The sequence below is a fragment of the Podarcis erhardii genome, assembly GCF_964252035.2.
Source record: "Podarcis erhardii genome assembly, chromosome: 4".
Taxonomy (NCBI): domain Eukaryota; kingdom Metazoa; phylum Chordata; class Lepidosauria; order Squamata; family Lacertidae; genus Podarcis; species Podarcis erhardii.
In genome coordinates, this window is record NC_138508.1 from 79,687,249 (window position 1) to 79,714,614 (window position 27,366).

General features: G+C 44.4%; 1 protein-coding gene across 4 annotated transcripts in view; it reads left to right on the plus strand.

Moving 5' to 3' along the window:
• Positions 1-27,366, plus strand: part of SLC5A7 (solute carrier family 5 member 7) — a 456,597-nt gene that overhangs the window by 404,553 nt on the left and 24,678 nt on the right. Inside the window, exon 1 of one of the 4 annotated variants that reach the window (XM_081858150.1) lies at positions 15,429-15,508. The exons of 1 other annotated variant lie outside the window; for it this stretch is intronic. The gene's annotated coding sequence lies outside the window, so the exon portion shown is untranslated. Of the gene's footprint in view, positions 1-15,428; positions 15,509-23,906; positions 23,982-27,366 lie in introns of those variants that run through there. 2 more of the 4 variants (XM_081858149.1, XM_081858151.1) reach the window with 2 other exon arrangements.

Below are 27,366 nucleotides of genomic sequence, written 5' to 3' on the forward strand. Positions count from 1 at the left end.
CTTATTTTTCAGCATCCTATCATGGAGGGGAGGCAGAGCTTTGTTGCTGCTGCCATCGTTAGATAGTTGAAAGCCAGAAACATTTGCCAGTCTACTGCAGATCACCCAGAGATTTCCTAGTAGATCCTAATACATTTCCAAGCACAATCCAAAGTGTTAGTGTTGACCTTTAAAGCCCTAAATGGCCTCGGCCCAGTATACCTGAAGGAGCGTCTCCACCCCCATCGTTCTGCCTGGCTGCTGAGGTCCAGCGCTGAGGGCCTTCTGGCGGTTCCCTCATTGTGAGAAGCCAAGCTACAGGGAACCAGGCAGAGGGCCTTCTCGGTAGTGGCGCCCGCCCTGTGGAACGCCCTCCCATCAGTTGTCAAAGAGATAAACAACTACCTGACACTCAGAAGACATCTTAAGGCAGCCCTGTTCAGGGAAGTTTTAAATGTGTGACATCTTAGTGTAATTTTGGTCTTTGTGGAAGACCAGAGTGGCTGGGGAAACCCAGCCAGATGGGTGGGGTACAAATAATAAATTATTATTATTATTATTATTATTATTATTATTATTATTATTAAATGGAGGATGAACCCTGCTGGATCAGGTGAAAGGCCCATCTGGTCCAGCATCCTGTTCTCACAGTGGCCAACCAGATGTCCTTTGGGAAGCCCTCAGGCAGTACATGAACACAACAGCACTACTCGCTCCTGCTATGTGCACAAAGAACTGGTATTTAGAGGAATGTTGCCTCTGATTCTAGAGATAGTACACAGCCATCAGGGCTAGGAGCCATTGATGGTGTTATCCTCCACATTTGTTCCCCCTAATTGTCTTCTAAAGCCATCTAAGTTAGTGGCCATGGCTGTCTCTTGTGGGACTGAACATAATTTCACTATGCACAGTATGAAGAGCTTTATTTTTTCTGCCCTGCCAACATTCAGCTTCATTTGAGGTTCTAGAATTATAAGATCTACCTTCTGCCCTATCCTATATTGATTTTACACACACACACACACACACACAGCATTTTGCAACAACCTAGAACCTGGAAGTGTTATATTATTCCACTGGTGTTCGGTCCACCACAGAATGCAGTACATTCACAGAAGTTTAATGTGTTTTAGTGATAATGTTCTTTTGAAAAATCTATAGAGAAGCTATTTCTCCTCCATAGAAAGACCTATATACATCAGATTTAGGGGATAATTACATTCATTAGATTAATGGAAGAAAGCTGAAGTGCTCCTCCTACTCAGTATTCCTATAAATTATAAATAACATTCAATTTGCTGTAACTCCATGGAGGAGACAGTGCCCTTAATCTTCAAATGGATTTCAAGCTTGAGTTTTCATTAATCAGGGGGTAGGGAGGGAGGACACAGAGAGAGAGAAAATGGTTCTTTCCAATGTATTTCATATTTTAGCAAGAAATAGCAAAGGTGACAGCAAGTCTTAGGTGGGGAATAAAAATAAAATCTTGCTGAGGAGAAGCCCACAGAAAGAGATTGAAGATTACTCTAGAGAACTTTCAGTAATGTAATAATATTCTGTGTCAAGAACAGCCTTAAGCCAGCGGTTCACATCTCATTATTTTAGAGGAGAGGCAGTCCGTGGTAGGTGACATTCTGAGATTCAAATCTGAGGGCACGATGGTGTTCTCATTCAGCTTTCTGATGTGGAGCTAAAGTCTCATGATGACCTGCCACATTTTGATTTAGCAAGCCATGGTGCGTGGCTAGAGTCACAAAGGCACTGGCTTTTTCAGGCTAATTCCAACACCACTTTGGACTTCTCGCTGATCTCGCAGCAGATAAACGGAGATAAAACAACCGGTAGAATTAAAGCAGCTAAAACTGATGGGATTATCTAGGAGGTAAAGAATTCTAGGCAGAGAAGAGGGGCAGAGAAGGAGCATCTGGGAGTACATTTTCTACAGCATTGCCTTCTTAAATAGACCATGCCCTGAACTCCTGAAGCAATTGGTGTGCATAGCAGCTGGTTATACAGCCAAAGGCCAAAGTGGAAAGAAGCTGGAGATTAGAACTGATGGGGAAACAATATCAACAGAAATTGGAACCAGGGACGTGATGGAATTCATGAAGTCTACTGGGCATGGTTCAGAAGGTCTACTGAGTTCAGTGGGTCTTACTTCAAGTGCAGCTTGACAATGGGAATTAAGTCCAGGGTTCTTGAACTTATTATGCAGGTCACATAAATATGTGGATCTTTAGGGTGGCCAGAATCAAAAGAGGACAGGGCTCCTGAACTTTTAATAATTACGTGGAAATGAAACATACAGGGCAATGCTATACAGTAAGTCAGAAACGTACGTGAGCGTCACACTCTAGAGATCACACCTAAAGCCCAAATTGTGTATGGTCAGAACACATTGGGTTCAACGATGGGTGGGATTGCCCAAGTTATTTTCCCCGGATTTCTTTCCCCTTTTAATTTTTGAAAATATTGGAAAGCCCATAAAGCTGAATGCACACAAGTTAAATGTGTGCAAATTGCGGATTTACTGTACAGGTCTCCTCAGAAGTAAGGCTCCATCTGCACTATAGATTTAAAGCAACATCACACCACTTTAAACCATCATAGCTTCTACCAAAGAATCCTTAGTTTGTGAAGGGTGTTAAGAGTAGTTCTGAAAAGACCCTTTTCCCCTGACATATGTCCGGACAGAAATTGAAATATTCATTGCTATATGTTGTGTAAAAAAAAGCTCAACAACTTTGGGTTTTTCTAAAACAAAACACTCAACCATTTCTGTGGTTTCCATTTCCTACCTCACAGAGCTATAATAATTCCTGACTCTCAAAAAGTTCTTCCTGATGTTGGAACCTCATTTCTTGTAACTTGAATCCACTGGTTCAGGTCCCAGTTCCAGAGCAGAAGAAAAGAAGCTTGACCATCCTTCATGTGAAGATGGTTATCCTACTTCCTCTCAGACTCCTCTTTTCCTGGCCAAACTCCCTCAACCATTCCTCATAAGACTTGCTTTCCAGACCCTTTATCATCTTGGTCTCCTCAGTAAGGAGCTAGGTGTTGGTTGGTTGGTTGGTTGGTTGGTTGGTTGGTTGGTTGGAGGGAAGACTTGATCTTCTCTGGCTCAGGTTCAAACTGGGTCATACAAGAATGTGGGATGAAGGGACTGTAATCCTTGTTTCTTAAGCAAGCATTATGGATCACCAAGGTCATATCCCAAGCCAAGGAATTATGGCACTGACATAATTATTAAGCAGACTACAAATATTTATTTTTGTACCTCTGATTTCCTTTTCGCTGCCCTTTCCTGTCCTGTGGTGTATTCCTTTAAAATGTTGTTTACAGAGCTACCTGCTTTATTGAAGATTAAAAATGCAAAATGTAGCCTGAAGCACTTGGGTTCCCAATCCCTTTCTGAGCTACAAGTTGGGACCATCCAGCATCTAGTCACCTATTGCAACACTTTGGTATTTATAAACTATTCATATGGATGTCCCACAGTTACATCTCTGCCCTATCGTGTTCTCTGAATATACTGCTCTGCCTTGAGCCTGAAATGCAGCAACTATTTCTTCTCTTCTCTTTTGTCCTTTGTTTTAAAATGTTTAAAACTCCCAGAAAGACATTTCAGGACCTGCAGCTCCGTACTGCAGATCATAAAACCAACACAAATAATTTAGCTTGAATTTGTAAGTCTGTACCTGCTAGCGATCCATATTTCATGGCAATGTACATTTTTTATGAAATAAAGAACAGCATTCCATTCCAGAACAGAACGAAATGAAGAGAGACTATAAATGAAGAGAGTACGTTTCTGAGCACAATTCAAAGCCCGAAATGGCTTCGGCCCAGTATACCTGAAGAAGTGTCTCCACCCACATCGTTCATCCCAGACACTGAGGCCCAGCTCCGAGGGCCTTCTGGCAGTTCCCTCCCTGCGAGAAGTGAGGTTACAGAGAACCAGGCAGGGGGCTTTCTTGGTAGTGGCACCCGCCCTGTGGAACGCCCACCAGATGTCAAGGAAATAAACAATTATCTGACTTTTAGAAGATATCTGAAGGCAGCCCTGTTGAGAGAAGTTTGATGTTTTAGTGTGTTTTTAATATTCTGCTGGGAGCCGCCCAGAGTGGCTGGGGAATGGGCGGGGTATAAATAATAAATTATTACTATTATTTTTTTCTCTTTTTTAAGTGCAGCTCCTGACTTTTCCTATTCAAAGTTCTTTGACTTCTGTTATGGATGAACCTTTCCCATATAGTCCAGGTGAAAGGTACCAGCATGCTACTTGTGTCAACTCTGTAGAAGCTCAGGTATGGCTTGTTCTGGCTTGTTCTTTGGCTTGTTCTGCCAAAGGTGTTAAAAGCTTCCCATCTGGATTCTGCCTCCATAGGTCAGGGAAAAGGCTGTAGCTTCTTGGTGGAGCTTCTGTTTTGCATGCAGAACTTCCCCAGTTCAAATCCTGGCATCTCCAAGTAGAGCTGCTGAGAGATACATGATGTTGGGTTGATCTAACACATATTCCAGACTGAGGCCCACATCTGCTTCTGGGCAACCTACCAGAGACCGCATTCCAGCAACAGGCAGGACAAGAGACAAAAAAACAACAGGTACGGTCAGAGGCAAGAGCTGGCAGAGAGCAATGAGTGTGAATTTTACCCTTGTACAGTAGGACCCTTGATGCTTTTGAATTATGGTGCTGGAGGAGACTCTTGAGAGTCCCATGAACTGCAAGAAGATCAAATGTATCCATTCTGAAGTAAATCAGCCCTGAGTGCTCACTGGAAGGACAGATCATGAAGCTGAGGCTCCAATACTTTAGCCACCTCATGAGAAGAGAAGACTCCCTGGAAAAGACCCTGATGTTGGGAAAGATGGAGGGCACAAGGAGAAGGGGACGGCAGAGGACGAGATGGTTGGACAGTGTTCTCGAAGCTACCAGCATGAGTTTGACCAATGGAAGACAGGAGTGCCTGGTGTGCTCTGGTCCATGGGGTCACGAAGAGTAGGACACGACTAAACGACTAAACAACAACAGTAGTACAGTTTCTCTATGCTCCATCTAGGCAACCATAAGGCATTGTCAGATCTCAAGGACATAGTCCAGCCAGACAAAAACACTCAAAGAAAGCGCAAAGTGCATGACCCCTTCCCGTGATTCCTCCCCTTCAAACTACTGGCAGCTTTGTACTGTAGTGTTTTTAAGGTACTACCTGCATAATATGGCACTGAACTATATATTTGTGGGGAAAATTAAGAAATAAAGAGTATATATTTTACAAAGAGAGAGTGCAAAGAAGCAGGACCAGTGAGGGATGTGACCTGCTTGGGGGAGAGTCAGGAGGACCAGACAGAGAGATCTACAGAGGAACCCTTTGGTCTGAGATTCCTCCTCTATCAATGCAGTCTAGAGCCTTCTTCTGCAAGCCAGCTCTGTGTGCATTTATCTATATGCAGTGTATATTTCCAGAATGGCAATTAGAAAACCCCTTCTTCTGTGTGTGTCTCTCTGTGTGTGTGTGTGTGTGTGTGTGTGTGCGCGCGCACACACACACACACACACACACACCATATATGTCATATATGGTTACTGAATGACATTGGAGGACTTGTTCCTCATTCGTAAGCCTCTTTCATCCAGATAATTGTATACATCGCCTAGGCAAGGATTTGCTATCTCCCTGCAGAAAGGCACACAAGTGAATCCCTTTCGCGTTCTTCTTCTTTTTTTCCTGGATCACAGCCACTGCTGCTGATTCCTTTCGAGAACAGGCATACGATTCAGAAAGGAAGGACCCCAGTCTGTGAATATAAGTGGTGTTTTGTTTACTCCTCTCCACGTCCTCTCTCCGCCCCCCCCCCGCCCCCCATTTTCATACTCAGTTCAAAAGAGGATATTATCACTGTTAGAGAGTCTGCGCAAATGAGATTTGGAAGGGAATTAAATTGGCCACACGCAACAACAAAAGAAAAAGAAAAATGGAAAGTAGGCGCTTGCCTCTTACTTAAACTACCTTTTGCATTTGGGACAGGGGGACTTTGGCAAGGCAATATAAGGTGGCAAGCAACTGAGCTGCAGATGTCATTGGCAGACCCCTCCAGAGAAGGAGGGGAAAACCCTCTCCTTTCATAAGAGCTGCACAAATGTGCAGTCAGCCATCTCCTAAAAGGAATAAGGGCGGAATTATCCAAGAAGTTGGCAGACTGCCATGTTGTTAGAAGGATTAATATACTGTATGCAGAGATACTGTATTCATATTTTGATTCCAAAACAACTTCCTTTTTTAAAAAATAAAATAAAATATTATTATTTTTAACGGCAGCCGAACCTCATTAGAAGGAAAAGGCTGGCGTTTCACCCTTCGGAAGAAAGACAAATTGTGGAAGCCGTCCCTAGAAGAAAGACAAATTGCAGGAGCTGTCCAAAGTGTCAGCTAATGGGGCCCCTTCCGCGAGGAGGAGATGGTTTGTGTAAACTTCTTAATTGGCTACACCAAGGCAAGATCAAACCCTCTAAACGTTTTTGCTCCTCGTGATAGATGAGCTCGCGGAACCACCACCAGAAGGCTTATTCTTCAGGCGGGACAGGGGGCAGGGGAAACAAATAGCTTGAGTTGCTTCCATGTTGATTTGACATTTGAGCGGCAAGAGTCTTTTTCTGCAGTCGCCTCACACAGCCCAGACTTCAGACACATCCCCTTTTATTTGCTCCAGCTACTTGCTCCTTGTCAAGATTCTTTCTCCTACAGCGCCCTCTGCTGAAAGGAAAGTGGCATGGAAAGGCCAATAAAATGAAATAACCCCAGCCATTCTCCCTCAGAGCCTAATAAAGATATTGGATTTGAAATTAGGGCTTTAACTGTATTGATTAGGATTCGTATTAGATTACTTCGGACAAGTTCAGGCAGGCAATCCTGCTGCCAGCTGGCCTTTCGTGTCAAAATTCAGCCAAGGACTTTGACTATCACGGCCATGATGTGTTTTAATATTGCATTTTTTGACATTCTTGTTACCTGCCCTGGGATCTTATAATGAAGGGTGGGTAAGAAATCAACTTTTTGTCATTATTATTAATTTAATTATCAGACTTAACTCCACCACACCTAGTTAGACACGTATTCACTACCATTATCTATTTACGTTTTGTTTGTTTTTGTAAAAGACAAGGCTACAAATCTTTTTATTATTATTATTATTATATTTTATTCCGTTTCAATACTTTTAACATATGTAGTCAAAACACAATTTTGTCTTTTCTCTTGTTTTTGTCGACTTCCCACCCCTTTCTCCATGGAGTTGTTGTTTCTCTCCTTCTGCATCCAATCTTCTATCAAAAAACCCCACAATATTATTATCTAATTACTTCTGTTGCCCATAGCTCAAATCCTACTCATGAGTTCATCATACTATAATATTTCTTTAAATAGTCCAAAAAAGGCACCCATTCTTCCATAATACACTCCTCATTAGATTCTCCTAATTTTGCTGTTGATTTTGCCAGTTCTGCATAGTCCGTCATCTTGACTTATCCATTCTTCCTTCGTTGGAACGTCTCCTTCCTCCCATTTCTGCACATATAGAATCCTAGCTGCTGTTGTTACATACATAAACAGCTTTAAAATTTGGGGTGGGGATTTCTACCCCTATAATCCCCTAACAAAAACATTTCGAGCTTTTTATATACAGTGGTACCTTGGGTTAAGAACTTAATTCGTTCCGGAGGTCTGTTCTTAACCTGAAACTGTTCTTAACCTGAAGCGCCACTTTACATAGCTGTCAACGTTTCCCCCTTTTTAAGGGAAATTCCCTTATTCCGAATAGGATTCCTTGCAAGAAAAGGGAAAAGTTGACAGCTATGCACTTTAGCTAATGGGGCCTCCTGCTGCCCCTGTGCCACTGCTGCACGATTTCTGTTCTCATCCTGAAGCATATGCACCACAGGGGTGCAAAGATCTGCCCAGCGCCCCAAATTGCCCCGCACCCCTTGGCCATCATCTGAGCCTCTGCGGCGGGGAAGAGGCTACCTCGCAGCTGGCCAGACACTGAGAGGAGCTGCAGGAGGACTTCAGAGAGGTGGAGGAGGACGATGGGGAAGGTGAGGGCAGCAAATCTCTAGGGCGCCACCACATCGGATACAAGATCTTTGCCGACTTCACAGAGAGTCGCTGCCCAGCGGAGGCAAAGGCACTCCTTCCCCTTGCTGCTACTGCTGCTGCCACCGCCACTTTCCCTCACCTTCCCCGTCATCCTCCTCCACCTCTCTGTAGTCCTCCTGCAGCTCCTCTCAGTGCTTGGCTGGCTGTGAGGCAGCTGGCACCCCCCAGAATTTGGTGCCCAGGTGCCCCACACCCCTTGCACCCCCAGGTAAAGACGGCCCTGGTTGCTGGGTCAATGGCCATTGTCTGGTGGTTTCTTGTTGTTGTTTAGTCATTTAGTCGTGTCCAACTCTTCGTGACTCCATGAACCAGAGCATGCCAGGCACTCCTGTCTTCCACTTCATCCCTCAGTTTGGTCAAACTCATGCTGGTAGTTTCGAGAACACTGTCCAAACATCTCGTCCTCTGTTGTCCCCATCTCCTTGGGCCCTCCATCTTTCCCAACATCAGGGTCTTTTCCAGGGAGTCTTCTCTTCTTATGAGGTGGCCAAAATATTGGAGCCTCAGCTTCAGTATCTGTCCTTCCAGTGAGCACTCAGGGGTGATTTCCTTCAGAATGGATAGGTTTGATCTTCTTGCAGTCCATGGGACTCTCAAGAGTCTCCTCCAGCACCATAATTCAAAAGCATCAATTCTACGGCAATCAGCCTTCTTTATGGTCCAGCTCTCACTTCCATACATCACTACTGGGAAAACCAAAGCTTTTCCTGGTTTCTGGGTTCTTGCAAAGGATGCTGTTGAACTAGCTGTACCTGGAACAACTCCAACAAGACTCCATGTTCTGCAGCAAGAATGCAGACACAAGATCAGTTAGCACCGGTGAGTCATGCCTTAATCATGAAAAGATAGAGAATATGCACTTACTCTAACATTTTAAAGCATATCAGTGGATGGAAATCCTTGGCACAGGGGAGATTAAACAGATTGTACCAGAAGACTGCAGCTCTCCACTGTGCCCATCCAACTATGGGTCAAGTTTGGTAGCCCCATCACAAGCCACTTGAGGAAATGGAGCCTTCATAAATCAAATTATTTTTTTAGCAAAGAAGAATGCACAGAAGAACAGAAGTAGAATGTAGGAAAGGGCTGTCAGTCGTGGAGCTAATTGGAATTGATGTCTAAATGGTGTGCTGTTAGTCAGTTTAAAAACTCTATTGGAGTAGCTCTTGTTTCAGGCTTCGGCATCAGTTGTGTCTCAATTAATTTGAGTCACAGGAAGTAACAATGGAGGCCGGCAGCCAAGCCAATTATTTACAGCAGGCAGACAAAGATCTTCTGTGCAAAGGCATGCAGGGAAACAGAAATTTACAGTAGGTGAGTCATGAGCCTTTTCCTGTGAAATGTAGATTTACTGTGCAGAACCTTTAAAAGGGCCATGCATGGCCGCGCATGCTGATCTAAGGCCAAAAATACATACTGGATGAGGTCATTTCAAGGCTGTTAGCTTACTATGGAGTATTGCCAATGAAAGATATTCCATTGGCCTGCTAATGCAACACACATGTTAGTTAATGTCTCTCATCTTTATAGTTTTCAGGATTATGTAAGACACACAGCAAATATTCTCAGTGGGGGCTCAGTTCTACCACCAAATAGCTTGGTACGGTTGCTGCTCATGACCAGGAAAGTTAGTGGTGGGTGAAACCAACCACAGATCTCTTGCCATTCAAATCTGTCTCTGGAAACTGTTGAAAGAAAGAAAGAAAGAAAGAAAGAAAGAAAGAGCGCGCGCGCGCGCCAACTGGTGAATTTTAACAGGGAGAAATGTAAAGTATTGCACTTGGGCAAAAAAAATGAGAGGCACAAATACAAGATGGGTGACACCTGGCTTGAGAGCAGTACATGTGAAAAGGATCTAGGAGTCTTGGTTGACCACAAACTTGACATGAGCCAACAGTGTGACGCGGCAGCTAAAAAAGCCAATGCAATTCTGGGCTGCATCAATAGGAGTATAGCATCTAGATCAAGGGAAGTAATAGTGCCACTGTATTGTGCTCTGGTCAGACCTCACCTGGAGTACTGTGTCCAGTTCTGGGCACCACAGTTCAAGAAGGACACTGACAAACTGGAACGTGTCCAGAGGAGGGCAACCAAAATGGTCAAAGGCCTGGAAACGATGCCTTATGAGGAACGGCTAAGGGAGATGGGCATGTTTAGCCTGGAGAAGAGGAGGTTAAGGGGTGATATGATAGCCATGTTCAAATATATAAAAGGATGTCACATAGAGGAGGGAGAAAGGTTGTTTTCTGCTGCTCCAGAGAAGCGGACACGGAGCAATGGTTCCAAACTACAAGAAAAAAGATTCCACCTAAACATTAGGAAGAACTTCCTGACAGTGAGAGCTGTTCGACAGTGGAATTTGCTGCCAAGGAGTGTGGTGGAGTCTCCTTCTTTGGAGGTCTTTAAGCAGAGGCTTGACAACCATATGTCAGGAGTGCTCTGATGGTGTTTCCTGCTTGGCAGGGGGTTGGACTCGATGGCCCTTGTGGTCTCTTCCAACTCTATGATTCTATGATTCTATGGTTATAGATGATATAGATATAGATATAGATATAGATATAGATATAGATGATATAGATATAGATATAGATGACATAGATATATAGATATCCCTCCTAGGCCAGTGGCTTCCAAGTGTCAGGCTGCTGCCACCAACTCCTGGCTGCTTGCCCACGAACGTACAAAGACAAGGGAATGTTTCTTACCGTCCTATTTTTATTCAGTATTTACAGAGAGAGGCTATAGAACCCAGCCCCTTGGATAATGACATTGCCCCAAGTAAATCTTCACACACACCCCGTCTCGCCTACTTCCTCATTCGTCATCCCTACGGGTGCTGCTACGTGCCCTTCTCCCATACCTTAAAACAGCCTTCTCCCATACCTTAAAGACCCATTCCAATGCAAGGCTACCTACAAGCACAGATAGCTGAATACTCAACTCGGTGTAATACAGTCATACCTTGGGTTACAGATGCTTCGGGTTGTGTGATTTCAGGTTGCACACCACGCCAAACCTGAAAGTTCCAGAACGGGTTACTTCTGGGTTTCGGTGCTTTGTGCATGTGCTTTGGTGTTTCGGTGTGTTTCGGTGCTTTGTGCATCGCGCTTTGGGCATGCGCAGAAGCGCTGGATCGTGACCCATGCGTGCACAGACGCGGCGCTGCGGGTTGTGAATGCTGTGGGTTGCGAATGTGCTTCCTGCATGGATCACGTTCACAACCCGAGCGTCCACTGTAAATGCATTTTTCAAAATCACCTCCCTATCTTTTGGAGTATCTGCAGACTCAACCTGTCACCAGCCATTTCCAAATCCTGAGGTCCTGAAGGGACGTCGTTGGGTCCCAGGCCTCGGGCACTTTCTTCCCTCAGATTTCACCAGTAGCGCTTACGGTGCCGGGACTGTTGTGTGTGCCATGTTCGGCATGGGAGGAGGGTGGAACGGGGGCGGAACTGGACAGAATGGGGGCAGGGCCAGAGTGGAATGGGGTAGGTGGGCTTCCACATGCTCTACCAATGCGCTATGGCCCAGAACATAACCCCTGCATAAATGGGGGTGGAGTGGGTTGCCTGTACAATAGTACCATTTACATCAATTGTCCCACCCATTTCTGCCTGTAGCCTCACCCACCAATGGCCTGAAAGGGTGCCTAGAAATGAATGTGGCCGCCAGGGTGCAAAAGGTTTCTCATCCCTTCTCAGGTCAATGCCATGTAAGGGGAGCACATGTGGCAAGAGAAAGGTGAGACCCACCAGCACCAGAAGAACCAATGAGAGGAACCCAGTGGCCACAATATGCTCCTCTCCAGCAACCCTCACCCTCATACTTCCACACTGGGTCGTGGTTTGGCTTAGAATTGCACAAGAGCTGTGTTGTGTTTAATAGGGCTTTTTGCTGTGTTAATATCCATACCATGACAGCCTCTGTGTGAAGCAGCTCTTGCTTGTTATATTCCATTCAAAGAAGGGGCACTTACTTCCAAGCCTGTTTAGGATGCCACACAGTCACGAATCTTAACGATCTTTATTTTCTGCCTTCTCTTTAGATTCAAAATATGCTACTTTTGTCCAGCAGGGGGCACTATGCTACCTATTTTACTGCTGCTTGTATCGCACATAGCAACTTTTTGTCATGACGTTTGGGCAAAGAACTATGTGTTTTTTAAGTTTCCTGATAGACAATATTGATAATCAGTATGACTCTTTTTTTTAACTACATGCATGAAGCTATGTGCCATATTTATTCCCAGCTCAGAGGTAAGAGGCCATTTTGAAATTTAACAGCAACCTAGTGACTCAGTAAGTCATTTTAACAATTCCAAAGTCTGTTGTGTTCATTATTCCAAATGTCTATACCACGCCTGGTTGTTTTAAGAATGTGCCAGTGTGATTTAAATTGTATGTTGTATTTTTATGCAGTGAACTGACCTGAGATCTACAGATGGAGGACTGTAAGTAAGTAAGTAAGTAAGTAAGTAAAATAGCTTCACAACCTGGTCCCAAGTTTGGCCCTGCCATTAGCCACAGTGAAGCCACTACCTCTGTCAGAAATAGGGATGAGGCAGAAAATTAATTCAATTTGCATTTAAATACAAACTTACCTAACTTTCACTGTTTGAAACAAGATAAGGACTGAAGCAAAGCTGCAAGTTGCATTTCTCCAGGCAAGTACCATTTACAAAAATGCATACGCTGAAGTAAGGTGTGCATATAAATGCATACGCTAGTCAAAAAAAAAGGACATACAGAAATGCATTGTATTGTTGGCATCTGCTTTGCATATTAAACAAAATTGCATTACAATATGTATATTAGGAGAATTTTGCAGTAAAAGGCTGGTGGGTTTTCACGAGGATGTCTTTTAAAAATGCAGACTATGCCAGAATGTGTCGAAGACCTGAATTTAAGAGTAGAAAAATAAGAAACTGAGATGAACCAAAATGGATAGACTCCCTGCCAATTACCTCTGTTGTCCCTAATCTGGTCTGCTGCCTCAGGTGTAGCAAACGATGCTCTCCTGTCACAGATTCAACTGCCAATCCACGTGACTTCTGCATGACAACTTGCAAAGGGATGCCATCCTTCGCCTCAGGCGTCAAAATATTATTGGCCTGCCCTAAAATCTCACTTTAAGTATTCTGCAAGGCAAATGGATTTTATCTGGAACTATACAAGTTCTATAGGTATAGATATAGGTATAAGGCATTTTGTTTTGGTCAGTACTCCCAAACCTCAGTGTAACTCCAACCCCTCCCACAAACAAACAAACACCCCTAATTCCACACATTCCAGTGCCCTTTCTTTCTTTCCTTTTGCTCCTCACTAACCAAACACCCAGACGTCTCCTCTCCCATTTATTTCCTTACCCCCTGAGCTCTGTGCCTGATCAGGAGTCATCAACTCTCATGGAACTGGCATCCAGTAAAGTGTGCAGATGTTCCCGTCGGGATGATTTGCATGAGAACAAAACTTCAAATGTCGCATGGAAAAACAACGCAAAAGTCACCATTCAAAGCCTCACGGCCTCATCTGAGAAATGCATGAGGCAACGTTGTCCAGAAGTGCGGCTGTTTTTATCCCATTGGCATTTGTGTTTGGCAATGCTTTGTTTAATTATTTTATTCAATGTTCCTAACAAAATAAAATAAAAGCACATCATAAATCGGAGGGTGTTTTTTTGTTTTGTTTTTAAAGCTTTGGAATTATTATTTATTTTTTAAGCCTCATGGTTCTGGTCTAAATTTCAAACAGAAAACATCCCTGAAGATCTTAACATAGGGTTACCAGACATCCCCAGTTCCCAGGGACAGTCCCCGGATTTGCAAATCTGACCTCAGATTTGCAAATCTGTCCCCGGGAAACGTGGCAGTAGCAGCCTCAGCAGGCCAGAGCCGGCCTGGTAGCGCAGTTGGCTCTGGCTGGCTTCAGGAGCTGCTTGCTGCCCCCACCACTGCTGAAGGGGAACCAGGGACGTCCGGTGGTACAGATCTCCTGCCCCCTTCCCCCTTTGTTTTGACAGATCGGGGGAGGCTTGGGAGTCACGGGCGGGCAGGCGCCGCCCAGGAGGGGCAGAAGGCGCATGGTTTCTCTGCCAGGCAAGGTGCAAAGCCCTTCTTTCGCACCCTGTGAAACATAAATGTGCAGAGTTTTGTTTAAAAAAAACCTGGGCAACAGCCGCCCACCTGTGACTCCCAAGCCTCCCCCAATCAGTCAAAACAAAGGAGGAGGGGGGCAGGAGATTGGGGGAGCACCGTTGCCCAGTTTTTTTTTTTTTTAAACTGCGCATTTATGTTTCACAGGGTTCGAAAGACGGGCTTTGCGCCTTTATACAATATGCATATGTACTTGGGCCCAGGGTCTTTTGCCTCACCATCTCCACTACTGAGTCCCTGTTGCTAAGGTAAAGGTAAAGGGACCCCTGACCATTAGGTCCAGTCGAGGCCGACTCTGGGGTTGCGGCGCTCATCTTGCTTTACTGGCCGAGGGAGCTGGCATACAGCTTCCGGGTCATGTGGCCAGCATGACTAAGCCGCTTCTGGCGAACCAGAGCAGCGCATGGAAACGCCCTTTACCTTCCTGCCAGAGCGGTACCTATTTATCTACTTGCATTTTGATGTGCTTTCGAACTGCTAGGTTGGCAGGAGCAACGGGAGCTCACCCCGTCGCGGGGATTCGAACCACCGACCTTCTGATCGGCAAGTCCTAGGCTCTGTGTTTTAACCCACAGCACCACCCACATCCCACCCGCGTCCCTGTTGCTACTCAGCTTCAAAAAAAAAAGTGTCCCCGGATTTATTGAAAAAAAATCTGGTAACCATATCTTAACAGTGATCTCAGTTCTCCAAGTGGCAGGACTTACCGCCGCCAAAATGGCACCCCCACACACCTGCATGGGGAAACGTCAAGGGTTGCCGAAGTAAAACAACAACAACAACAACAATAATATTTTGACGCCTGAGAGAGAACACCTATGGGAGCAAAACCCCAAAAAGGAATAAAAAGCAGCCTGTCTTATGCTCAGTAAGGCATGGAAAGCTGTGGTTCATTACAGGGAAAATAGAACGGGGTATTTTGAATGATGAACTGAGGAACTCCTCGCTGAACCATGAGGCAAGGTGAGGTGACTGCCTCAGGTGGCAGGATCCACAGAGGCAGAAGATTAGGCCTTCAAGGAATGCATCGCCTGCTTCAGTGGTGGTAGCGACAGTTGAAGTGCTTTCCTTGGAGGCCAGATTTAAAAATTAACCGCCACAGTGGCCTGTTGGCAAATGGGAGGCACTGCTGGTCTTCTTCCACACTTGCTCTCGATGTAGATTTTTATGCTCCCCCCCCCCTTTGTTCCTGATACAGATCTTCACTCAATCCCTCTTCTCTGGCTTGGTGAGGCACCATTTTGTTGTTTACCTCAGGTGTCAAAAATGCCTGTTATCATACTCTTGTAACTGTTCACATGGACTTGAAGGTTGTCCTCAGATAATAAACTGGGCTCAGAACTTGTGGGAAAGTTGTGACACTGTGTACAAAACTGCAGTCTGAGTAACACCCTCAGAGTTAGCCGAAACAGCCAGGACTCTTAAGAAGACTAATAACATTTAATGAGGCATAAGCTTTCCTGGACTAGAGTTTAGTTAATCAAATGCATGAAGTATTATCCTTGCTTGACAGGAGTTTTTCTCTCAGGATCCCAGAGTTCCATTCCTATCAAAACTGAGCAAACAGGAACAATAACAATCAATAGCGTATACGCAGAAGTTGGCAGACATCCTGAAGGAATTACTTTAAAGGTATTTCAAGAAAGCTAGGCATTGAAATAATTCTGCATACAATTTTTTTAAAAAATAAATATTCCAGCTCAATGAATAAAATGTTTGCACAACTCTGCTCTGCTTCAGTTGGCTTGCTTGGCAGTAAACTGACGGGAATCACATCAATGCAAACATGAAAAGGAATATACTACTTCTTACTTTGCCGCAAATAAAGAAAATTGACAGTTTTAATATCAAGCAGGCAACATTATAATGTCTGCACCCATGGGGGGGACTGCTTTCCCCTCTGTCAGAAAAAAGCCTCTGTCCAAGAGTACATGATTATACCTGTGCAAGAAAGTGGAGAAATTTCAGGATATGATAACAGAATTGTAATTGGTCATTAGGTTTTTATGAATAGGTGGCAATCAAACGACAAGCCCTAAAGTAATCATCATGTAAATGATAACAAAACTAACTTAGCTGCCCAAATTGAGGTTGGAAGAACACATGGATTTCCACAGACCTGGACTGGTATCTACTTATATGTGCTTTATGTATACACATCCTCTCTGTGTGTTTCTGTCTGCCTCTCTCCTGTGAGAGGTGCTCCCTTAACCAACTGGAATGAGGAAGACTTTGAAGCCATCAAAAAAGAACTAGCACTCACATTACAGTATTGTTTGTGCTTCTATAATTCATACAAGTTCATAGCTTTGATTGGAATTTTGATGGAACAGGTGCCCTGATTATTGTCATCTGGACAAACAAATTTCAGGTGGCTAGCTGAGTTCTGGGCAAGTTTCCATCCATGTTTACCATTTTGTTTTTGTTGCTGTTTGCTCAATTGCCTTCGTAGCATAGTTTTTCTGTCTTTTCATAGACCCTGTGAAATTATCCTGTTTTGCTCTCCATATTTCCTCAGGTCATTTAACATGCTTGGCTATATTTCCTTTTGTGTTGCTGCATGAAAGATTGATGTGAGGAAGGGCGGCGGGGGGAGCATGTAACAGACGAGTCATTGTCAGATAAAAGATTTTGGCAGAGAAAAAGTCAACTGACATATCCTAGCCCTCTTTAAAACATTCTTGAGATTCTGGATCAAATTTGTTTATTTTCTTTTTAGAGTGAGGGGTTGTTTCTTATTTTTGCATCCCAACATTTGATTTATTGATAATACATGGATGTACTATGGTTTAGTTCAGTTTGGTTGCAGCATTTGTTATGAAATCTAAAAGTACAGCAAAAGAATTAAAAAGCAAAACATTTAGGGGGCTGAAATGAAAGAGCATAGGAATATATGAAAACACGAAGCTGCCTTATATTACACCAGGCAATTGCTCCACTATGTCTCTTAAGCCTTCCCATTTTATTGTCACTGTTCTTAATTCTTGATAGGGTTTATGCTTTAACACTGATTTATTATCTCTATAGGGTTTTATGTTCTGTTTCTGTACACCATATATTCTCTGAATGTAAGGATGCTTATAAATTCTGAACCAAATAGACAAAATATTGTCTACACTAACTGGCAGTGGCTTCCCAGGATTTCAGACACAGAGTTGTATCCATTGCTGCACCAGCAGGGTTCCACTAGTACAATGGGACTGCTGTTTCCTCTCCTCCTTTCATACACCTTCCAAGTCTGCTCTGGTCCCCAGCCCTCCAGAGATGACTTTGTGTAAAGGTTCTGGAAGTAACAGAAGGCTGTTGAACCAGTGGAATTACAGCATCAAATATGGCCCAAACAGTCTTTCCTAGCCTGATGATGCCAAGGTTGGAACCTGGGACTTTCCACATGCAAAGCAGAGGCTTTACCACTGAGCTATAGCTCTTCTTCATGTTCTCTAATTTTTTGAGACAGCAAAGGGAGATGGGAAAACAAGAATTTCAGTGTGGGACTCATCTTTTTCTCCACTTTCCTACCCTTTGTCATCAAGAATGACAGGCCCAGGGAGACAAAAGGAAAGCAATGGGGTGTGTTCTGTTATAAAAACAACCAAGTTAGTTTTCCTTCAGATTATTAAAAAAAAAAACAACAACCAAGGGCACAAACCCTTCTTTGACAAATGTGATCCTCTCACAACCCCATTGAGAGTACTGGATAATGTCTTTCTGACCCCCAAAATAGGTAGTCTCGCGCCCAGGCTTGTGTGTATAGGATTGCTATTTAAATAATGCTTTACACAGACTTTCTAACCTGATGTCCTCCAGATGTTTTGGACTATGACACCCATCATCCCTGATTATTGGCCATGATGGCTGAGACTGATGGGAGTTGTAGTCCAAAACGTCCTCAAGGCATCAAGTTGAGGAAGGTTGCTTTAATAGAATCATTCTATTGTCTGGGAGTGATGGGAGCTGGAGTCCAGCAACACAGGTTTTGAAGCGAGATTCGCAGATCTCACAAATCCAGTTTAAAAGCTTCAAAAGTAAATGCATGGGACACTTTGCTCTCTGTCCATGGTGCTGATTAGCTGTGTGCTTTGTATATCTCCAGCATATAATAAACAGAAAAGACGAATACAGTGGTACCTCGGGTTAAGTACTTAATTCGTTCCGGAGGTCCGTACTTAACCTGAAACAGTTCTTAACCTGAAACACCACTTTAGCTAATGGGGCCTCCTGCTGCTGCCACACCGCTGGAGCACAATTTGTGTTCTCATCCTGAAGCAAAGTTTTTAACCCGAGGTACTATTTCTGAGTTAGCGAAGTCTGTAACTTGAAGCGTATGTAACCTGAAGCGTATGTAACCTGGAGTACCACTGTAGTGTTGTTTTCACCTACTGGAAAACAAATTAGGTATATTACATAAACATATTACATCCAATTGCACCGGCACTTCTGGGGAACCTCAGCTGCATATCTTTTATCTGAATTGAGCCATAATATGAATATGGTATTTTTAAAAATTACAAAAGGAATTGAAATGGTTGAGTAGCTTTGGGAAGATTAGTCCTTGGATGTTTGTAGTAGTCACATTTCAGATATATTGTAGTTGCAATCCTATACCTATTTACCATTTAATTTAGTGGGACTACTTCTAAGTAGGCATGTAGAGGATTGTGTTGTAAATAGGTAGAATCCAGACTAAGTTAATTGCACCCAAGTCTTGCCAAAATCAATGCAAAATGTTAGTTATGGTTTAACTCATCTCACTGGTGTTAATGGGAACCAAGTGTGAACAACTTGGACTGGATCCAGCCCAATGTATCCACTTGCATCTTGGTCATTGCCCTTCTTTTCTCCTCTTTTGTGACTTCATTGTTGTGTGCCTGTCGTATCCCTTTTTGTAACATAAACTTGTGATATCTTGAAAGGCCAGATATTGTAATCTGATGTACAAGCTCTTGTTTTTAACAGAAAAGGCAAGAATAAAGCAAAAAGGGAAATTCACAAAATCAGCACATTTTTCCTCAAAGGTCTAGGGAAGGTCTAGATCCATGGGCAGAATGTGATCCCAAAGCAATGTTATCTACACCCTGGCAACACTACCAAATACTAATCAAGGTGGGGTTGAAAAAAATGCTGATGGAAAAGGACATTGTTTTCAAAGTTGTTCAAGACAGGCATAGTCCACGCATGCTCCAGACATCCAATATTTGCAAATAGCTTTTCCATCAATAGTGTTAATCTCAAACCATCTGACAGTAGCACATCATCAAAACATATAAATAAAATATCCATATCAACATAATATCAAGAAAACAAAAGCAAGTCATATGACTGTAATTTGTTTTAATATTGAATTTTAAGTTGTTGTACCCCACCATGTGCTGTGGGTTAAACCACAGAGCCTAGGACTTGCCGATCAGAAGGTCAGCAGTTCGAATCCCCACGACAGGGTGAGCTCCCGTTGCTCGGTCCCCGCTCCTGCCAACCTAGCAGTTTGAAAGCACGTCAAAGTCCAAGTAGATAAATAGGCAGGAAGGTAAACAGCGTTTCCGTGTGCTGCTCTGGTTCGCCAGAAGCGGCTTAGTCATGCTGGCCTCATGACCCAGAAACTGTACGCCGACTCCCTCGGCCAATAAAGCGAGATGAGCGCCGCAACCCCAGAGTCGGCCATGACTGGACCTAATGATCAGGGGTCCTTTTACCTTTACCTTTACCCCACCATGAGACCTGATGGTGAAAGGTGGGTTAAAAATGGAATTCATTCACTCATTCATAACAACAACAATAAATACATGAAAAATAATTGAACAATATAAAGATTCTAAATGCAAAAAAATTAGAGTGTTAATACATGTAAATGTAGAGGGGCAAGACTAACATTCACAGAGTAAGGAGTGACTACCGTATTATAGATCTAGAGCACATGTGACCTAGATGCAGAAAACAAAATGGCACCCAAGAGTTGTGCAATTGGCTACCTAAACGACCCTGGCCAATTACACTGAGTGCTTTCAGGAAAGGGCAAAAGAAAAAAAATCATGGGGAAATTAGACACCCAGAAATATCTGCCTTTTTCTAAAATAGATTATTTGGGGGAGAGGCTAATCCTGCTTCTAAATGGATGAGCAGTGCAGAGACCAAGTTGAAGAAAGGTTTCTTTTTAAAAAAAAATTATTCAGAGTTTCTTCATCTTTTGGACTTCCTCACATCTCCCGCTCTTGCATTCCAAATTTATAAAACTTTAGCCAGCAACTTGACACCTTGTTTCAATTCTTATTATACACATTTCCAATGTTTTGTCCCTAACTTTGAATATTTTTATCTAGGTCTTAAATACCTAATTTTAACACAATGTTTATTCAAAATTTATTTTTCTCGTAAAATTCACTCATTCTCATAATCTTATCAACTAACTTTATGGGCCCTGTTATTTTCAAATCTCTCATCCTTCTTAGCACTCATATAGTTTACAATGTTTTTGTAGATAAACCTTTTGTAGAAAGGTTTCTTCTGGGATAGGAGTGGGGAACCTGTGGTCCTCCTGGTCTAGCTGGATCTCAGCTCCCATCATCCATGACACTTGACCACACTGGCTGGAGCTGATGGGATCTGAAGGGCAACAACAACAGCTGGATAACCAAAGGTTCCCTAACCCTATGGAGCATGAGTAACAGAAAGGAGAGAGCCCTTGTGAGACTCTGGTTGTGAGCAGTTTCTGTCAGTAAAAACTGATAGAATTAGCCCCCATGCTGAATATAGGCAGCCCTGGCATGAGTAAAGAATGGAATAAGAAGCATGATTTGACTTTGTAAGGCTTCCTTAAACATTAGCTGAAAGGATTTCAGGTTCTTGTAGGTTTTATGTCGTCTATTTGAATCGCACAAGGCCTCTCATGTTTTCTCATTAGGTCTAACAACTGTGTCACTTGCATAGCAGCAGTGTATACATAATAAATTATGAACCACTTTTGAAATATGGTTTTATAAAAAGCTTTCTGGGCTGGGGGGGGTGGAAGAGGGGAAACAGAGAGTCTCTGTGTAATTTGTTTAAAGTTATAAAAGCAGAGGCTGCGACAACCTCCTAATAAATCTGCAGAAGCACCACTGTACTAAAAAGCAGTTTTGTGAAAATAGACTAATTTATGGCCTTTCTGTCTCACTTCTTTATGGGCACTTCCGTCTACAGTGTCAAAAATGAATACAAGTGGAGAAGACCTGGAAAAGCTGAGTGAACCAGGTCCAATATTGCAGATCCATGTTATCAATCCACGTTTCTCCTCCCTGTACAAACTAAATAAGCAAATCTGTTCTCTCTATACAGTGGTGCCTTGGTTTATGAACTTAATCCGTTCTGGAAGTCCGTTCTTAAACCAAAGCATTCTTAAACCAAGGCGTGCTTTCCCATAGCCGCAGGGGACTCTCCTCTATCCAGCACACAATATGTATGCAGGCCCTCTGAAGTTTTATCCGGATATGCTTTGGGCTTGGTCAACGAACAGTACAGTGGTACCTCTGGTTACGTACTTAATTCGTTCCGGAGGTCCCTTCTTTTTTTCTTTTTTTTATAATATTTTTATTAAGTTTATAACGGAGGTCCCTTCTTAACCTGAAACTGTTCTTAACCTGAAGCACCACTTTAGCTAATGGGGCCTCCTGCTGCTGCCGCGCCGCCGGAGCACGATTTCTGTTCTCATCCTGAAGCAAAGTTCTTAACCCGAGGTACTATTTCTGGGTTAGCGGAGTCTGTAACCTGAAGCGCATGTAACCTGAAGCATATGTAACCTGAGGTACCACTGTACTGGATAACAGATATGAACAAAATATAAAGATGTGCCAAACAAAGTTTTGGCTGTTGGCCTTAGGCTTTCAGTGAGGTGAGGAGTGGCATGTCAGTGAGGTAACTGGGCTCCCATGATGAGGCCCTGTGCATCACAGCTGTCATGTAAAGAGATGAGGCCTTTAGGCAAGGCAAACATCATACGCTAAAATGGTAAAATGGCTGCACCATCCATTTGTACCACAATGATCATCAAGCAATGAGGGGGAGAGGGAAGGCCATCAAAAAATCCTCCACAAGCCCTCCTTGCAATTTTAGCCCAAACATGTTAGCATCAATTTAGGGTTAATCACAAAAGATGAAGGGAAGGGGCTGGCCCCCTTCTAATTCCAGTTCTGTCCTTCCTTCAGCTGGCTGGATGGACTATTTGCTTAAAACTGCAAGGATCCTCTCAACTCACTACTCCAATTGGACTGAATGGGGAAAGGATAACGTTTCCACTCCACAACCCAGATGGTCAAGCAGAACTCTTTTTAATCTCTCATTTAGGACAAGACAAAATGGCTATGGCTCCTCCCACCGTTTGCAATGCTTTCTCCTGCTCCTTCCCTCATCTGCTGCGTAGCACACCCTGAAATCTGTAGATCCAATGACAGGACCATGGAGGGAATAGGGAAGAGGAGCTGCAGTAGAGCTCATCTACTACTTTAGTGAACGAGTAAACAGTGAAAGGGTATGTCCAGGATCCAGATTGTGAGATGTCAACCCTAGAACAGGGGTTTCACCCTTCAGATAAGTGACAGGTGAACCTGTAGCAGAGGTTAGGAGACTTGGCTAATTATTGTTAGTACCCCAGCTTCTTCTTAACTATGCTTTTGGGGAGTTTGTGGCTTAGTTCTAAAGTGTGCAGTGCACACTAACAAGGATCAGTCTCTCTGCACAGCCAATCGCCATGGCTAAAGTAAGGCACTTATCTCAGTCTTATTGTTGTATTTGTTATCAAGTATAGCCTACTTTTCCTCCAGAAGGAGATCAGAGCAGCATACGTTCAAAATACTAAAACAATATAAAACAAGGAATGGCAAACTACGTGTAATCAAATTGAAAATGGGGCTTTCGGTTAGTGTGGGCTTTCCCATTAAAGCCAGGTTTACAAACTTTTTGGGTGGCAGATGCTTAATTTAAGAAATGCTTTACAGCAGAATTATCAGAAAGCATACTAAGGCCGCAGACTGAAATTGTGGCTTTCAGGATGTCATTCATCTTGAGTGTCCCAGTACAATTTCTTTAAGCAACTACAGAGTCCCCAAAGAAATTATCCAGCCATTGATTAGACAAACCACCTGCCTGGAATTGAAGGGGGAGGGGGGAAAGAAGGCATGGAAATGGAAAATCTTTCTGAAAGAAATCAACAGTCACTGATTGCTTTGAGGGAAGATGTGGATGGGCTTGTGTGCTCCTGGAGTCCCAGAGAGTCTATATATCATAGTGATGAGGTTCTTGGTCATAAACTCACAGAGAGCAAATGAGACAGTTTAGTTGCTTCTTTCATTTGGGTAATAGTCTTCTACTCCATATGAAAGCACACTACAGTACTTTGCTTAAGCTTGTTTTGTGTAGGATAACTTATCAGAATACTTGCAAGGGAGGGGGTGGACCCAAAACACCTGCCACATACCTTCATTGTGTATATTTTCACTCTTTTTCCATGTTACATAGTCTTATTTAAAAATAAAAAATGTTGGTCTACTCCCCTGGAAAGATATCTGTTACATCATTTAAGGGTGCATAGCAGCCTGCACCATAAAGGAATTGAAGTTTGCAAGGGATGTTCTTCTAAGGGCACTTATTCAGATGTCAGTTAAGCTGAATGTGCTGAATGTCTCATCTGAAAGATCCTATTTAAAAAGCCACATAGACTTTTGTTAATATGGCAGGTAAGGAACAGGGTGACATATAGGATTTTGCAGAATTTGTCATTTGAATTTTTAAGCTACTTTTGTAAGCCGCTGTGAGAACGCCTGTGTGCAATACAAGTGCACAAATTTAATAAGGGAAAACAAATGTCTGTGGAATGTAAACCAAGAAGCTGTAATCAAGAAGCTATATATACTTTTGTCGTTTCATATCTATACAGCCAGTCCTGCGCATGCAAACTTGAGCAGGTTTCACTGACTTCAGTGGAAACTTGTTTCCACAAAAATGCCCTTAGGATTCCAGGCTAATGTGACAAAAAAGAAAACAAGTGCAATACAACTTCTTGTAGTATTATTCTTGTTTGTTCTGTTTATCTCGAGCCAAGTGCCTGGATAATAATAATAATAATAATAATAATAATTTATTATTTGTACCCCGCCCATCTGGCTGGGTTTCCCCAGCCACTCTGGGCGGCTTCCATAAAAACCAGAAATACACTAAAATATCACAGATTAAAAACTTCCCTGAACAGGGCTGCCTTAAGATGTCTTCTGAATGTCAGGTAGTTATTTATCGCTTTGACATCTGATGGGAGGGCGTTCCACAAGGCGGGTGCCACTACCGAGAAGGCCCTCTGCCTGGTTCCCTGTAGCTTTGCTTCTCGTAATGAGGGAACCGCCAGAAGGCCCTCGGCGCTGGACCTCAGCGTCCGGGCAGAACGATGGGGGTGGAGACGCTCCTTCAGGTATACTGGGCCGAGGCCGTTTAGGGCTTTAAAGGTCAACACCAGCACTTTGAATTGTGCTCGGAAATGTACTGGGAGCCAATGTAGGTCTTTCAAGACCGGTGTTATGTGGTCTCGGCGGCTGCCCCCAGTCACCAGTCTAGCTGCCGCATTCTGGATTAGTTGTAGTTTCCGAGTCACCTTCAAAGGTAGCCCCACGTAGAGCGCATTGCAGTAGTCCAAGCGGGAGATAACTAGAGCATGCACCACTCTGGCGAGACAGTCCGCGGGCAGGTAGGGTCTCAGCCTGCGTACCAGGTGGAGTTGGTAGACAGCTGCCCTGGATACAGAATTGACCTGCGCCTCCATGGACAGCTGTGAGTCCAAAATGACTCCCAGGCTGCGCACCTGGTCCTTCAGGGGCACAGTTACCCCATTCAGGACCAGGGAGTCCTCCACACCAGCCCGCCCCCTGTCCCCCAAAAACAGTACTTCTGTCTTGTCAGGATTCAACCTCAATCCATTAGCCGCCATCCATCCTCCAACCGCCTCCAGGCACTCACACAGGACCTTCACCGCCTTCACTGGTTCTGATTTGAAAGAGAGGTAGAGCTGGGTATCATCTGCATATTGATGGACACCCAGTCCAAACCCCCTGATGATCTCTCCCAGCGGCTTCATATAGATGTTAAAAAGCATGGGGGAGAGGACGGAACCCTGAGGCACCCCACAAGTGAGGGCCCAGGGGTCTGAACACTCATCCCCCACCACCACTTTCTGAACACGGCCCAGGAGGAAGGAGCGAAACCACTGTATAACAGTGCCCCCAGCTCCCAGCCCCTCTAGACGGTCCAGAAGGATGTTATGGTCGATTGTATCAAAGGCCGCTGAGAGATCCAGCAGAACTAGGAAACAGCTCTCACCTTTGTCCCTAGCTCGCCGGAGATCATCAACCAGCGCGACCAAGGCAGTTTCAGTCCCATGATGAGGCCTGAATCCCGATTGGAAGGGATCCAAATGGTCCGCATCCTCCAGGCGTGCCTGGAGTTGTTCAGCAACCACGCGCTCAATCACCTTGCTCAAGAATGGAAGATTTGAGACTGGGCGATAGTTGGCCATACTGGCCGGGTCTAAAGATGGTTTTTTAAGAAGCGGTTTGATGACCGCCTCTTTCAGCGGATCTGGGAATGCTCCCTCACAGAGGGAAGCATTCACCACCCCGCAGAGCCCATCGCCCAGCCCTTCCTGGCTTGCTTTTATTAGCCAGGATGGGCAAGGATCCAGGAGACAGGTGGTTGGTTTCACGCGTCCAAGCAGCCTGTCCACATCCTCGGGGGTAATGGATTGAAATCGATTCCATGCAACTTGACCAGACAGAGCTCTAGCACTCTCCCGCCCCAGCCCTGCTCCCACGGTGGTGTCTAGCTCCTTCCGAATATGAGTGATTTTATCTGCAAAAAACTTTGCAAAATCGTTGCAGGAGATCTTGGGGTCTTTACAAAGCCCCGGTGGTAAAGGTGGTTCCGTTAAATTACGAACCACCTGAAAAAGTCTCCTGCTACTATTTTCTGCAGATGCAATAGAGGCGGTGAAGAAAGTCTTCTTCGCAGTCGCTATCGCCACTTGGTAGGCTCGACGTTGAGCTCTAACCTGTGTCCGGTCAGATTCGGAGTGAGTTTTTTGCCACCGACGCTCTAGCCGTCTCAGCGATTGTTTCATCGCCCTCAGCTCCGAAGAAAACCACGGAGCTGTCCGGGCTCCATGCAATCGGAGAGGGCGCTTCGGAGCCAGACAGTCGATAGCCCTGGTTAACTCCGCATTCCAGCGGGCCACCAGGGAATCAGCTGAAAGGCCATCAACATGGGATAAGGCATCCCCTACCACTCTCTGGAAACCATTTGGATCCATTAAGTGGCGAGGGCGGACCATCCGAATTGGTCCCACCTCCCTGCAGAGGGGAAGGGTCGCGGAGAAGTCCAGTTGCACCAGGAAGTGATCTGACCATGGCACTTCTTTTGTTTCACTTTTACTTAGTGTCAGATCACCCACGTCACTAGAGGTGAACACCAGGTCTAAGGCATGTCCATGACTATGAGTTGGGCCAAACTTATTCAGGGACAGCCCCATGGAGGCCATGCTTTCCACGAAGTCCCGAGCAGCCCCTTGTAAGGTCGTGTCGGCATGGATGTTAAAATCCCCTAGGACAACCAAACTAGGTGTCTCCAGGAGAAAATCCGCCACGACCTGAAGCAGCTCAGACAGGGAATCCTTGGTGCAGCGGGGAGGTCGGTACACCAAAAGGAATCCTGTACTGCCCCTATTGCCCAACTTCCAGAACATGCACTCAGAAAACTGGATCTTCCCAGTAGGACGCCTGGTGCAAGCTAGTGACTTCCTAAAAATCACTGCAACCCCCCCTCCCCGCCCACATGACCTGGGTTGCTGTGCGTAAGAGAAACCTGGTGGGCAAGCAGCGGCAAGGACAGGCCCATCTGCTTCCTCCAACCAGGTCTCTGTCACACATGCCAGGTCAAGTCCTCCATCCACAATCAGGTCGTGGATGGCAGTGGTTTTATTCCTCATTGACCTGGCATTACACAGCAACACCTTCAGGTCATGTAGGTTTCCCCTGTTGATTCCAGTATCCATCCGGTCAAGGCCAGACCCGGAGGCAGGGATAG